The sequence below is a fragment of the Carcharodon carcharias genome, chromosome 10, assembly GCF_017639515.1.
Source record: "Carcharodon carcharias isolate sCarCar2 chromosome 10, sCarCar2.pri, whole genome shotgun sequence".
Classification (NCBI taxonomy): Eukaryota; Metazoa; Chordata; class Chondrichthyes; order Lamniformes; family Lamnidae; genus Carcharodon; species Carcharodon carcharias.
Genome location: NC_054476.1, coordinates 104613458 through 104625054, shown reverse-complemented (window position 1 = coordinate 104625054; position 11597 = coordinate 104613458).

Genomic DNA, 11597 nt, shown 5'->3' with positions numbered 1-11597 from the left:
TCCGATCATGAACAGGCTATCAATACTTAACAGAGTTTACCTCCGGCTGCATTGTAACATGAACTTGACTTGTTAATATGAAATGGGAAGCAATCTCCGCGTATTGCTTACTATCTTCACTGTATTGTTAGCCATAGCAATGAATGAAACTGTCTTGCTATAAAAACTTGTATTTGTTAGATGTGACTCTGGTGTAGCCCACATCTCTCGTTGCAGCGATAATAAAATCAACTGTGTCTTCACCTCCAGCCGAGGTCTTGTGGCTTTCTCTTGTTTTCTCTTGGCCACACCAACTCGACAGGAAGCCCTCAGCAAATTAACAAACCCCAAGAAGTGTAACTGAGAAATCTCCCAACAAATTGGCGTAGTCGGCAGGATTGTCCAGTTCCCGGTGAAGGCCTCGAGTGTCGTCTGGACCGAACTAACGGTGAGTACTCACTACCGTCGGTATCGGACAGAAGCATAAGAGGGACGGGAGCCGGCGATTTAAAGTCCTTTGTGACAGAACAAAAATCTGGACTGGATGTAGAGGCACAGGGGATTTGGAGCGTGCAAGAAGAACCAATCGGGGTGCGCTGGTTTTGCCGGTTAGGGCAGTTCGCTGCCTGTTTACCAGTGGGTGCTGGGGTGGGGGGCGGGGGTATAACTGCAGCGCAGTAACCACGGATGGGAAGTCCATCGGGGGTAAGGGGAAACTTTACCTGAAGAAACCTGTACAAGAAGGACAAGTTGCATCTAAACTGGAGGGGCACCAAGATCCTGGCTACGAGGTTTGCTCGTGTCACTCGGGAGGGTTTAAGCTTGTGTGGCAGGGGATGGGAACCAGAGCAATAGGTCAGCAATAATTGACTGGGAACTAGTGAATATGGCCAGTAGGACTAAGAGGAAGAGCAGGCAGGAAGAAATTACTGAACACTGTGGGACTGGGAGTTTGAAATACATTTATTTCAATGCGAGAAGTATAACAGGCAAGGCAGATGAGCTTAGAGCTTGGATTAGTACTTGGGACTATGATATTATTGCTATTACAAAGACTTGGTTGAAGGATGGACAGGATTGGCAAATAAACGTTCCAGGATTTAGATATTTCAGGTAGGATAGAGAGGGATGTAGAAGAGGTGGGGGAGTTGCGCTGCTGGTTAAGGAGAATATCACAGCTGTACGACAGGGGGACACTTCCGAGGGCTCATGCAGCGAGGCAATATGGGTAGAGCACTGGAATAGGAAGGGTGCAGTCACAATGTTGGGGGTTTACTGTAGGCCTCCCAATTGCCGGTGGGAGATTGAGGAACAGTTATGTAGGCAGATTTTGGAAAGATGTAAAAGCAATAGGGTTGTTGTAGTGGGTGATTTTAACTTTCGCTATATTGACTGGGAATCACTTAGTGCTAGGGGTTTGGATGGTGCAGAATTTGTAAGGTGCATCCAGGAGGGCTTCCTGAGACAATATGTAGATAATCCAACTAGGGAAGGGGCAATACTGGACCTGGTATTAGGGAATGAACCCAGCCAGGTGGTCGAAGTTTCAGTAGGGGAGCATTTCGGGAAAAGTGACCATAATTCAGTAAGTTTCAAGGTACTGGTGGATAAGGATAACAGGAGTCCTCGGGTTAAGGTGCTTAATTGGGGGAAGGTTAATTATAACAATACTAGGCAGGAACTGAGGAATCTAGACTGGAGGCGGATGTTTGAGGGCAAATCAACAACTGACATGTAGGGGGCTTTCAAACATCAGTTGATAAGAATTCAGGACCGGCATGTCCTGCCAGGATGAAGGATAAGTATGGCAAGTTTCAGGAACCTTGGATAACGAAGGATATTGTGAGATTAGTCAAAAAGAAAAGGGAAGCATTTGTAAGGGCTAGAAGGCTGGGAACAGATGAAGCCCATGGAGAATATAAAGAAAGTAGGAAGAAACTTAAGCAAGGAGTAAGGAGGGCTAAAAGGGGTCATAAAAAGTCATTGGTAACCAGGATTAAGGAAAATCCCAATGCCTTTTATAGATATGTAAAAAACAAGAGGGTAGCCAGGGAAAGGGTAGGTCCACTCAGGGACAGAGGTGGGAATCTGTGTGTGGAGCCAGAAGAAATGGGAGAGATACTAAATGAGTACTTCTCATCAGTATTCACGAAAGAGAAGGACTTAGCGGTCGATTTGTCTACGGAAGAGTGTGTAGACAGTCTGGATCATGTTGAGATCAAAAAAGATTAGGCATCTTGAAGAATATTAAGGTGGATAAGTCCCCAGGGCCAGATGGGATCTACCCCAGAGTACTGAAGGAGGCAAGGGAGGATATTGCTGGGGCATTGACAGAAATCTTTGTATCCTCACTGGCTACGGGTGAGGTCCCAAAGGACTGGAGAATGGCCAATGTTGTTCCATTGTTTAAGAAGGATAATCCAGGAAATTACAGGCCGGTGAGCCTTACGTCAGTGGTAGGGAAATTATTGGAGAAGATTCTTCGTGACAGGATTTACTACCGTTTGGAAGCAAATTGGCGTATTAGTGAGAGGCAGCATGGTTTTGTGAAGGGAAGGCCGTGTCTCACTAACTAGATCGAGTTTTTCGAGGAAGTGACAAAAGTGATCGACGATGGAAGGGCAGTGGATGTTATCTACATGGATTTCAGTAAGGCCTTTGACAAGGTCCCTCATGGCAGACTGGTACAGAAGGTAAAGTCGCACAGGATCAGAGGTGAGCTGGCAAGATGGATACAGAATTGGCTTGGTCATAGAAGACAGAAGGTAGCAGTGGAAGGGTGCATTTTTTGAATGGAGACCTGTGACGAGTGGTGTTCCGCAGGAATCAGTGCTGGGACCTTTGCTGTTTGTAGTATACGTAAGTGATTTGGAAGAAAATGTAACTGGGCTAATTAGTAAGTTTGCAGACGACACTAAGGTTGGAGAAGTTGCAGATAGTGAAGAGGATTGTCAAAGGATACAACGGGATATAGATTGGTTGGAGACTTGGGCGGAGAAATAGCAGATGGAGTTTAATCTGGACAAATGCGAGGTATTATATTTTGGAAGGTCTAATACAGGTAGGAATTATGCAGTAAATGGCAGAACCCTTAAGTGCAACGACGGGCAGAGGGATCTGGGTGTACAGGTCCAGAGGTCACTGAAAGTGGCAACGCAGGTGGATAAGGTAGTCAGGAAGGCATATGGCATGCTTGCCTTCATTAGCAGGGGTAATGAAAATAAAAGCTGGGAAGTCATGCTGCAGCTGTATAGAACCTTGGTTATGCCACACTTGGAATATTGCATGCAATTCTGGTCGCCACATTACCAGAAGGATATGGAGGTGCTGGAGAGGGTGCAGAGGAGGTTTACCAGGATGCTGCCTGGTCTGGAGGTTACTAGCTATGAGGAGAGGTTGGAGAAACTCGGATTGTTTTCACTAGAGTGACAGAGAAGGAGGGGCGACTTGATAGAAGTTTATAAAATTATGAGTGGCATGGACCAAGCAGATATTCAGAAGCTTTTTCCCCAGCGTGGAAGTGTCAATTACTAGGGGACATAGATTTAAAGTGAAAGGAGAAAACTTTATAGGAGATATGCGGGGCATGTTTTTTTTACGCAGAGGGTAACGGGTGTCTGGAATTCGCTGCCAGAGGTGGTGGTGGAAGCAGGTACGATAGTGGTGTTTAAGAGGCAGCTTGACATACACATGAATAGGATGGGAATAGAGTGATACGGACCCCGGAAGTGCAAGATGTTTTAGTTGAGGGGCAATATGATCGTTGCAGGCTTGGAGGGCCAAAGGGCCTGTTCCTGTGCTGTACTTTTCTTTGTTCTTTGAAGCCTGCAGTGCTGAAGCTTGGGCAGGCGAGTGTAGCAGACGGAGGGTTAGTCTGTGGGATGCAGTGTGCTACGGGAGCGTCAATGGTCTATTAGCACAGTAACCGAATCACTGTAGAACACGGGATGTCTGACGAGACCTCGAGAAGGGCAGTTCGCTGCCCAGGAATAAATTGGGGACTGTCAGGCTTCTTAACCAAACATATACGCTAAATTAATAGAGAAAATGTTATAGGGCGGCTGGGACCATGCGGGCCCCAGGTCGTCACAAAGAGTGGTGGGAGAAGCAAAGAAGGAAGAGTGATTTAAAGGCACTAAGTCATCTGAGCACACAAACGTGTAGAGGGGAAAGAATTGGAGGCGGCCCGAGCTCACCTTGAGAGTGTATGGGACCCTTAGGTCCCAAACCACCTCCCGCCTACAGTGAGGCATCTGCACACACACAACCCCCCACAGCCCCCGGCCTCTCCCCCACCACAATGTTCTCAGAACAGGGCAATAGATACTTTAGTGAAGATGCCTTCGATATGGCCCTGCTGAGAACATCTATGGCAGCGGGACCTAATGGAGCCACTGCCCATAAATACCTGGCCTTTCCAATATTGGAAAAACAGACTATCTTGAAAGACCTCCCTGCCCTAAAAGAGAAACATGCCAATTCGGACTTCTGGACTAAATTAAAGTAAGATTGTATGACATGATAGGGCTCCATGAAAGGGATGTACATCTCCCTGTCTGGGCGAAATGTCCCAAGCGCGCATGGGATGGGCTAGCGGACAATTTTAAGAACAGGAGGTGGACACCAAACATTAATGCTGCCCCAGACGCAAGGAGCAGATAATGACTTTAGGCAGGCAGCTGAGGCAAGGTTAGGAAAACCAGCACGCAATTGGAATTATATAAAGCTGGTTAATGGGGAGAATAGCCACAAGTACGGCGAGTGACTATGGGCCAGATACCTATGGATGATGTCCCATTTTTGAAATTCCTCAAAGATGGGCTGTCCAAAAAACACCAGGATATTTTAGCAATGGGGGTCATTGTAGCGGACACCTAAGAGGCCCTGCTAAACTGGTCTTGTCAGGTTGACAATGACACCCAGTTTCCCCCCAAACATTCTGCACAGCTGGCAGTGTGGGCTGTGAGACATGGCACAATCAGGTGTTACAATTGCCAGGGCATGGGCCACTTCGCTCGGTCAAGCCCACAGAGGTGGCTGAGGTGCACGAACTGCAACCGACTAGGCCATAAGAAAGACGATTGTGGGACATGGGTGGAGGGGTAAAGGGGGGAAGCAAAGGAACCGAGGAGAGCTCTCGGAGGCAACTAGAAAAGCTCTCCAGGGAAGAATTACTCCAGGCCATTAAGCTCCTCGTGAACGAATGACAGTTCGCGGCCCCCTTTAAACAGGACCCCTGAATGTACATACCCGCAGTGCTAGGGGGCCACCATTGCAACATACTCATGGACACCGGGGCGTCTGTGTCCCTTCTGGACCTTCCTTTACCTGTAACCCCCTACAGCGACTATTCAGGGGATCGGGTGGGGGGAAGGGTGGTTTATGATAATGCACCTCAGTGAGGTAGTCTCCCTGGAAATCGCACAGAAGTGCCCATCCAGCTCTGGGTCACAAACTGAGGGGAGGGAACAATCCTCGGTATTGACTAACTACAACGGTTGAGAGGGCTGATAGATCCCCGGGAGCGTAAGCTGATAATGGTCCCATCTGATAACATGCCATAGGCCTGTACCCGGGCATGTTCACCCCCTCCATAGGCAGGGAAAGCCGAACTGCGGGCGCTGTTAAATTACTAATGCGGGAGTGGGGAAGCTATCCCCGTCTATGGACCCTAGTTACGTTACCCTAGTTCCCTAGTTACGGAGGTTTGGGCAGCCACGAAGCCTGACTGCGGGAGGGTCCAGATACCACCCCTGATCATCCCGGGACCGCTGCACAAACCGTCCCGCCAGTGCCCCATACATCCAGAGGCCATTGCTGTGGTGAGGGAGATTGTGAAAGATCTCCAAGCAGGCGGCATAGTGCGGGAGGCTGCGAGTGAAACCAACTCCCCAGCTTGGCCAGTCCGCAAACCGAATGGGTCATACCGGTTGACCATCGATTATACTGCCCTCAATAGGGTCACGTCCCCGAATCCACCCCATCGTCACCAGCCCAGCGACCATATTAAACAACCTCAAACCAGAACACAGGGTCTTTACTGTCCTGGATATCGCGAATGGTTCCTGGTCCCTCCCGCTAGCTGAGAACTCCCAAGATAAATTTGCTTTTACTGTGGGTGACGGACAGTGCACCTGGACACGGCTATTGCAGGGTTTTCACAACAGCCCTGCCATATTTCACCGGGAAATGTACAATGCCCTAGACCTTCTGGACCTACAGCTGTTTCGGAGAACAGTCATTCAGTACGTAGACCACCTCCTCCTGGTGTCCGAGACGGACAGTGTGCGCTGGTGCCGGTGCCTTAGTCACCCTCCTTGAACGTCCCGCGCTCGCCGGGTTTAAAGCGAACCCCACAAAAGCCCAGGTAGCACAAAAGGAGGCCCAGTACTTGGGGCAGGTAATCTCACAGGGCACTAAGGGTTTAGCTGTAAACTGGAGGGAAGCCATTGGCAACATGCCCCAACTGACTAACATCAGAGGAATCCGCCAGGTAATGGGGTTGTTTAATTACTGCAGACACTTCATTCCCAAATTTTCCATCCTGGCTGCTCCTTTAAATGAGGGCAAGCGTCACTAACACCCATTGTCTGGGACGGGGACCTAGAGCAGGCTTTTACCAAACTAAAAGCAGCGTTAATGTTTGTGCCACCACTGGGGCTGGCATATTCATCTAAGCCTTTCCACCTGTATTGCCACGACAATGGCAACACCTACAACGCTGTAACTGCACAAACTCAAGGCGACACCCTACAACCGGTCGCTTACTATTCAACCAAGCGATCCCTGGTTTCAACGGAGTTCAGTAGACTGCCTGGCAGCCCTAGACTGTGCAGCCTGGGCTGTTCAGGCAAGCGAGCCCACATGAATGACAGGCGAGGTCATACTACATAACCGCCACACTTCAGTGGAGATGTTGAACACGGGCAAACTCCGCTCGATATCAAACATCAGGAGGGCTAAGTGGGAGACTGTCCTTTTACCAAAGGACAGCTCCATTAAGATCATCCGTAAAACTGGACACAACTTAAATGAACTCCTCCTCCTCCTGTTGACCAGTAACTGGGCGATGTGAAGTACACACGCTGCCCATATCCCCGGCTATCTCAGTCGGTAGAGCATGAGACTCTTAACCCCAGGGTCGTGGGCTCGAGCCCCATACTGGACGCTCTAGTACTTTAGGCTTGGCCTAAATAGCCAAGTGGTTATGGTACTGGGCTTGTAACCCCAAGATCAAGAGTTCATCTTCTTAACGATCTCGTGGAGGCAACTGTGGATTCAGTTTGTTCCCTGATACTGAGGAGAGAAGGTGTGTGGTGTTGCTGCTCCTCAGTGATTCAACCATTTCTGCTGCTGCTTTTGGGGTTGCTTCTGCTGTGTGCTGCTGCTGCTACTGCTGCTGCCCCTGCCCCTGTGGAGCAAAAGGAGAGAGAGGGAGAGAAGAAGAACAGCTTCTGTTGCTACAGGACAGGAAGGCCAGGAGGCCAGGACTGTGTCTAAAAACAACATCCTAGGTGGGTGTCCAACATTATTGTTTGTGTAAGGTGGGGGCAATAAAGGACTGTGTTTTGTAGGGGGAGGAAAGAAGACTGCAGGAAGGTTTGGGGAAGGAAGAGAGGGGGGTGTGTGTGTGTGTGGTTAAAACCACCTTTCTGCTACCCCCCGCGCCCCACCCAGCCCTTTCCCAGTAAGGCCAGCGGTGGCTGGTGAAGACATCGCCTCCCCCTGCAAGAAGACCATCAGGCCCCCACCCAACTTTCCACCTTTCACTGGAGACACCCACCTGGACTTTTCCCTTTTCCCTCCTGTGCCTCCCTGTCCTTCACTCCTCTCCTCTCCTGTACAAAAGGGGGAGGTTATTACTACCTCTCTCCCCCACCTTCCTCTCCCTAGGGAGGAACATTATATATTAAAAAAAAGAAAAGGAAATATATATTAAAAAAATATATATAATTTAAAAAAAAATGGCCAATCCTTCCCAGGGTGGGCGTGGCTCTGGCCCTAAGGCCAGTTCAACATCTCCTGTGGCCAGGCCCTCGAGGGCTAATGTGGAGGCGGCTTTGTCACCAGTGGCAGGGCCTACAAAAAAAGACCTATGCGGGGGTGGCTGCTTCTGCGGCTCCTGCTGCTCCCGCTGCCCTGTCGCCTTTCTGTCTCCTCACCAGGGCCCTTGGGGTAAAGAGCTGTGCTCACCCTGAGATGACTATTGAGGCCTATGTAAAGGCTATGGCTGGGGTCGTCGGCCCCTCAGCCATTGTCGCGGCCTCAAAGATGTATGGGAAGGCCATCTTTTTCTTGAGGTCCGAGCGGGCGGTGCAACTCGTCCTGCAGAAGGGGCTCACTGTTGGCGGGACTTTTCTGGCGGTGGATCCCCTTGAGGCCACTGCCCAGAGAATTATCATATCGAATGTCCCGCCCTTCTTACCCAGTGAGCTCCTCCTCCCCCACCTTAATAAACTGGGGGAGGTCAGGTCGGGGGTTGCACCTATCCTGCTCGGCCTCAGAGACTCGGCCCTTCGCCATGTGTACTCCTTCCGGCGCCAGGTATTTGTCCGCTTGCCCGGGAGGAGTGCCTGGAGGGGGCCTTCACTGTCAATTTTGAGGGGACCGCCTATCGGGTCTTCTGGACTGTGGAGGGTGTGCGGTGCCATGCTTGTAAGGAGGCGGGGCACGTGAGGAAGAACTGCCCCGCCTCCAAGGCCACGAGCCCCACCCAAGCGACCGCGGCTGGCACCGCCACCCCTCCCCCCGCCACCACTCCATCTCCCTCCCCGCAAGGGGAAGCGACGCCGGCAGCCACTGCCATCTCGGCTGCCGGTGAGGCGGGGGGAGAGCCCCCGCGCCGTAAGAAGGTGCGGAGGAAGACCCGCAACCTGGAGGCAGCCCCTGAAACGCCCCAAACCCCCCAAACACCTGGAAAACCCGGCTTGGGGGGGAAAACATCATCCGGCTCCGGCGTCGTGTCCGCGTGTGCTCCCGGGTCCGTGGGCGCTAAGGTGCCGAGTGCTGGGCCCGGCGTTGTCCCTGCGCGTGCTCCCGGGACCGGCGGGGACAAGACGCGGGACCCTGAGCCGGGGAAACAAAAATCGGAACCCCAGAGGGTGGAGTGTCCGGGAGGGCTGGACAAGGAGGAGGGGGCCTCGGAAATGGAGGTCTCCCTAGCCCCCAGCCTGACCCGGAAGAGACGTCATCCTTCGGAGGAGGAAGTGGGCGACGCCCAAACTGAAGAAGTTGGGTGTGTCCCTTCCCCTGATGAAGAGGTGGTGGCGTCTCCACCCAGTAAAACCTCGCCCTGCCCTCTGGGGGAACCCAAAACCCCTACCCCCACCACTGTTCCCCCTACCGGTCTGCTGCAGTCCCCTGAAAAGGGCCCCACAGGGGTCACTGAGGGCACCTCCCTTGTGGTGGTGCCCGGCTCGGACACACTCAATACCCCGAGGTACCTTCTGGCTCGTCGGGAGACTGCAGCCTTCATAATGTGAAAAATGTTAATGGGTCATTGGGTGGCGGTGAGAAGGAAGGCCTTCCCGCTCCCTCCCAAACCTTAGCACCGGGCGTCCTAGTTTTAGGTCAGGAGCTTGTCCTGAGCTCCCCGGACGACCCGGTGCCGGGAGGAGAGCGGGCATCAGAACTGCCGCTGCCCTCTGACCCAAAAACAGTAAAGGAGACCAGAGAGGACTCCTCTGGCCTCGATCCTGGGGGTGGGATCGAGGCACAGATAGAGCCAGCTGGCAGCTCCGAATCAGCCCCCGTACTCAATGCGGGGGAGGGGTCGGAAGCTGGAGGCGACGACCCGGAGGAGGACGGGGTGTCGGTGGTGAGCGTTGGGGATAACGCGGAGTCGCTCTCAAGCGAGGCGGTGGATCCCCTGGTGCCCTCCACTGACTCCCCCCTCATCCCCCCAAGGGAACTCCGGGACTTTTTGTCGGGGCATCGTGGTCGCCGAGACAGGGTTCAGTTGGCCTTAGACCGGTGGCATTCGTTTCCGCTGGTGTTCTGGTCCACTCGCGAGGCTCTCAAGTCTCCCGAGTTGGATAGAAACGCGCGGCGGAGGGTCCAAATGTTTCTCGCTGGGCTCCTGAAGGAGAGGAAGGACTAAAAAGTCCTCTTCTTCTTTTTTTGATTACTTATGGTGAAGGTTTGATGTACCTTTGACAATGAAGACGACTATAGCCAGCCTCAAAATCAACGGCAGCAGGGGCGCACAGCGCAGGTTCCAGAACTTCTCGGTCCTCAGGGACGGGAAGTATGCGTTGTGCTTCCTGCAAGAAACCCATACCGTTCCGGGAGACGAAGCCACGAGGCTCCTGGAGTGGCGAGGGGGGGGTCTACATGAGTCACCTAGCCTCCAATTCTGGCGGGGTGGCTATCATGTTGGCCCCGCATTTTCAGCCGGAGATCTTGGGGGTCAAGGAGCCGGTGCCAGGCCGGTTGCTGCACCCAACTGTGCGTCTGTGGGGGGCGGTGCTTCACTTTGTGAATGTGTACGCTCCCCTGGGCATGCAGCAGCAAGTGAGCTTCTTTGAAGAAGTGTCCACTCATCTCGGCTCCGTCGACGCTGGCGAGTGCAATGTCCTCGGGGGGGATTTTAACTGCACCCTCGAGGACCGGGACCGTCACGGTACCCCGCACTGCACGCGAGGTGTGAGTAAGTTGCAGGACCTGGTCAGGTCCTTCGACTTAGTGGAGGTCTGGCGAAATCTCCATCCTGACTCCAGCGTGTTCACCTTTGTGTCACCTGGAGTCGGAGCGTCCAGACTCGACCGCCTTTACGTTTCGAAGGCGTACGTGTCCTGCGTTCCGGCTGCTTCTATACAGCAGGTTCCATGTACGGACCACCGTCTGGTGTGGGCGGAGCTCACTTCGTTCTGCGCTCGGACGGGGTCCGCGTACTGGCATTTTAACAACCTGTTGTTGGAGGACCAGCGGTTCCTGGACTCGTTCCGTCGCTTCTGGGCCGGCTGGAGAAGGAAGCGGGGAGGCTTCCCCTCCTTGAGGCTATGGTGGGATGTGGGCAAGACTCACGTCCGAGTTTTCTGTCAAGAGTACGCGAAGGGGTGGACAAAGAGATGCAAATCCAGGGTCGAGGAGTTGGAGAAGGAGGTGCTCGACCTGGAGGCACGTCTCCATCAGCCTGATGCGGACCCGGCCCTGCGGTCGGTGTACGATGAGAAGAAGGGCACGCTGCGGGACCTGCAACTGGTCGGGTCTCGGGGCGTGATCGTGAGGTCGTGGATCCGGTTCCTCAAGGAGATGGACCACGGCTCCCCCTTCTTCTACTCAGTGGAAAAAAGGCACGGGGTCCGTAAGCAGCTCCTTACGCTGCTGGCTGACGACGGATCCCTTGTCTCGGATCCGGAGGGCATCAGGGCCATCGCCCAAGATTACTACACTGCCCTGTTCTCTCCAGATCTGTCCAGCGAGGACGCTTGCAGAGTTTTGTGGGAGGTCCTGCCGCAGGTTGGCCCGGAGTGCGCCGGAAAGCTTGACTCCCCTATAAGTCTGGGGGAGCTGACCGGCGCACTCGACGGTCTCTCCAGTGGCAAATCCCCGGGACTAGACGGGCTGACCGTGGAGTTCTTCAGGGTGTTCTGGGACGTCTTGGGGAGCGACTTCAC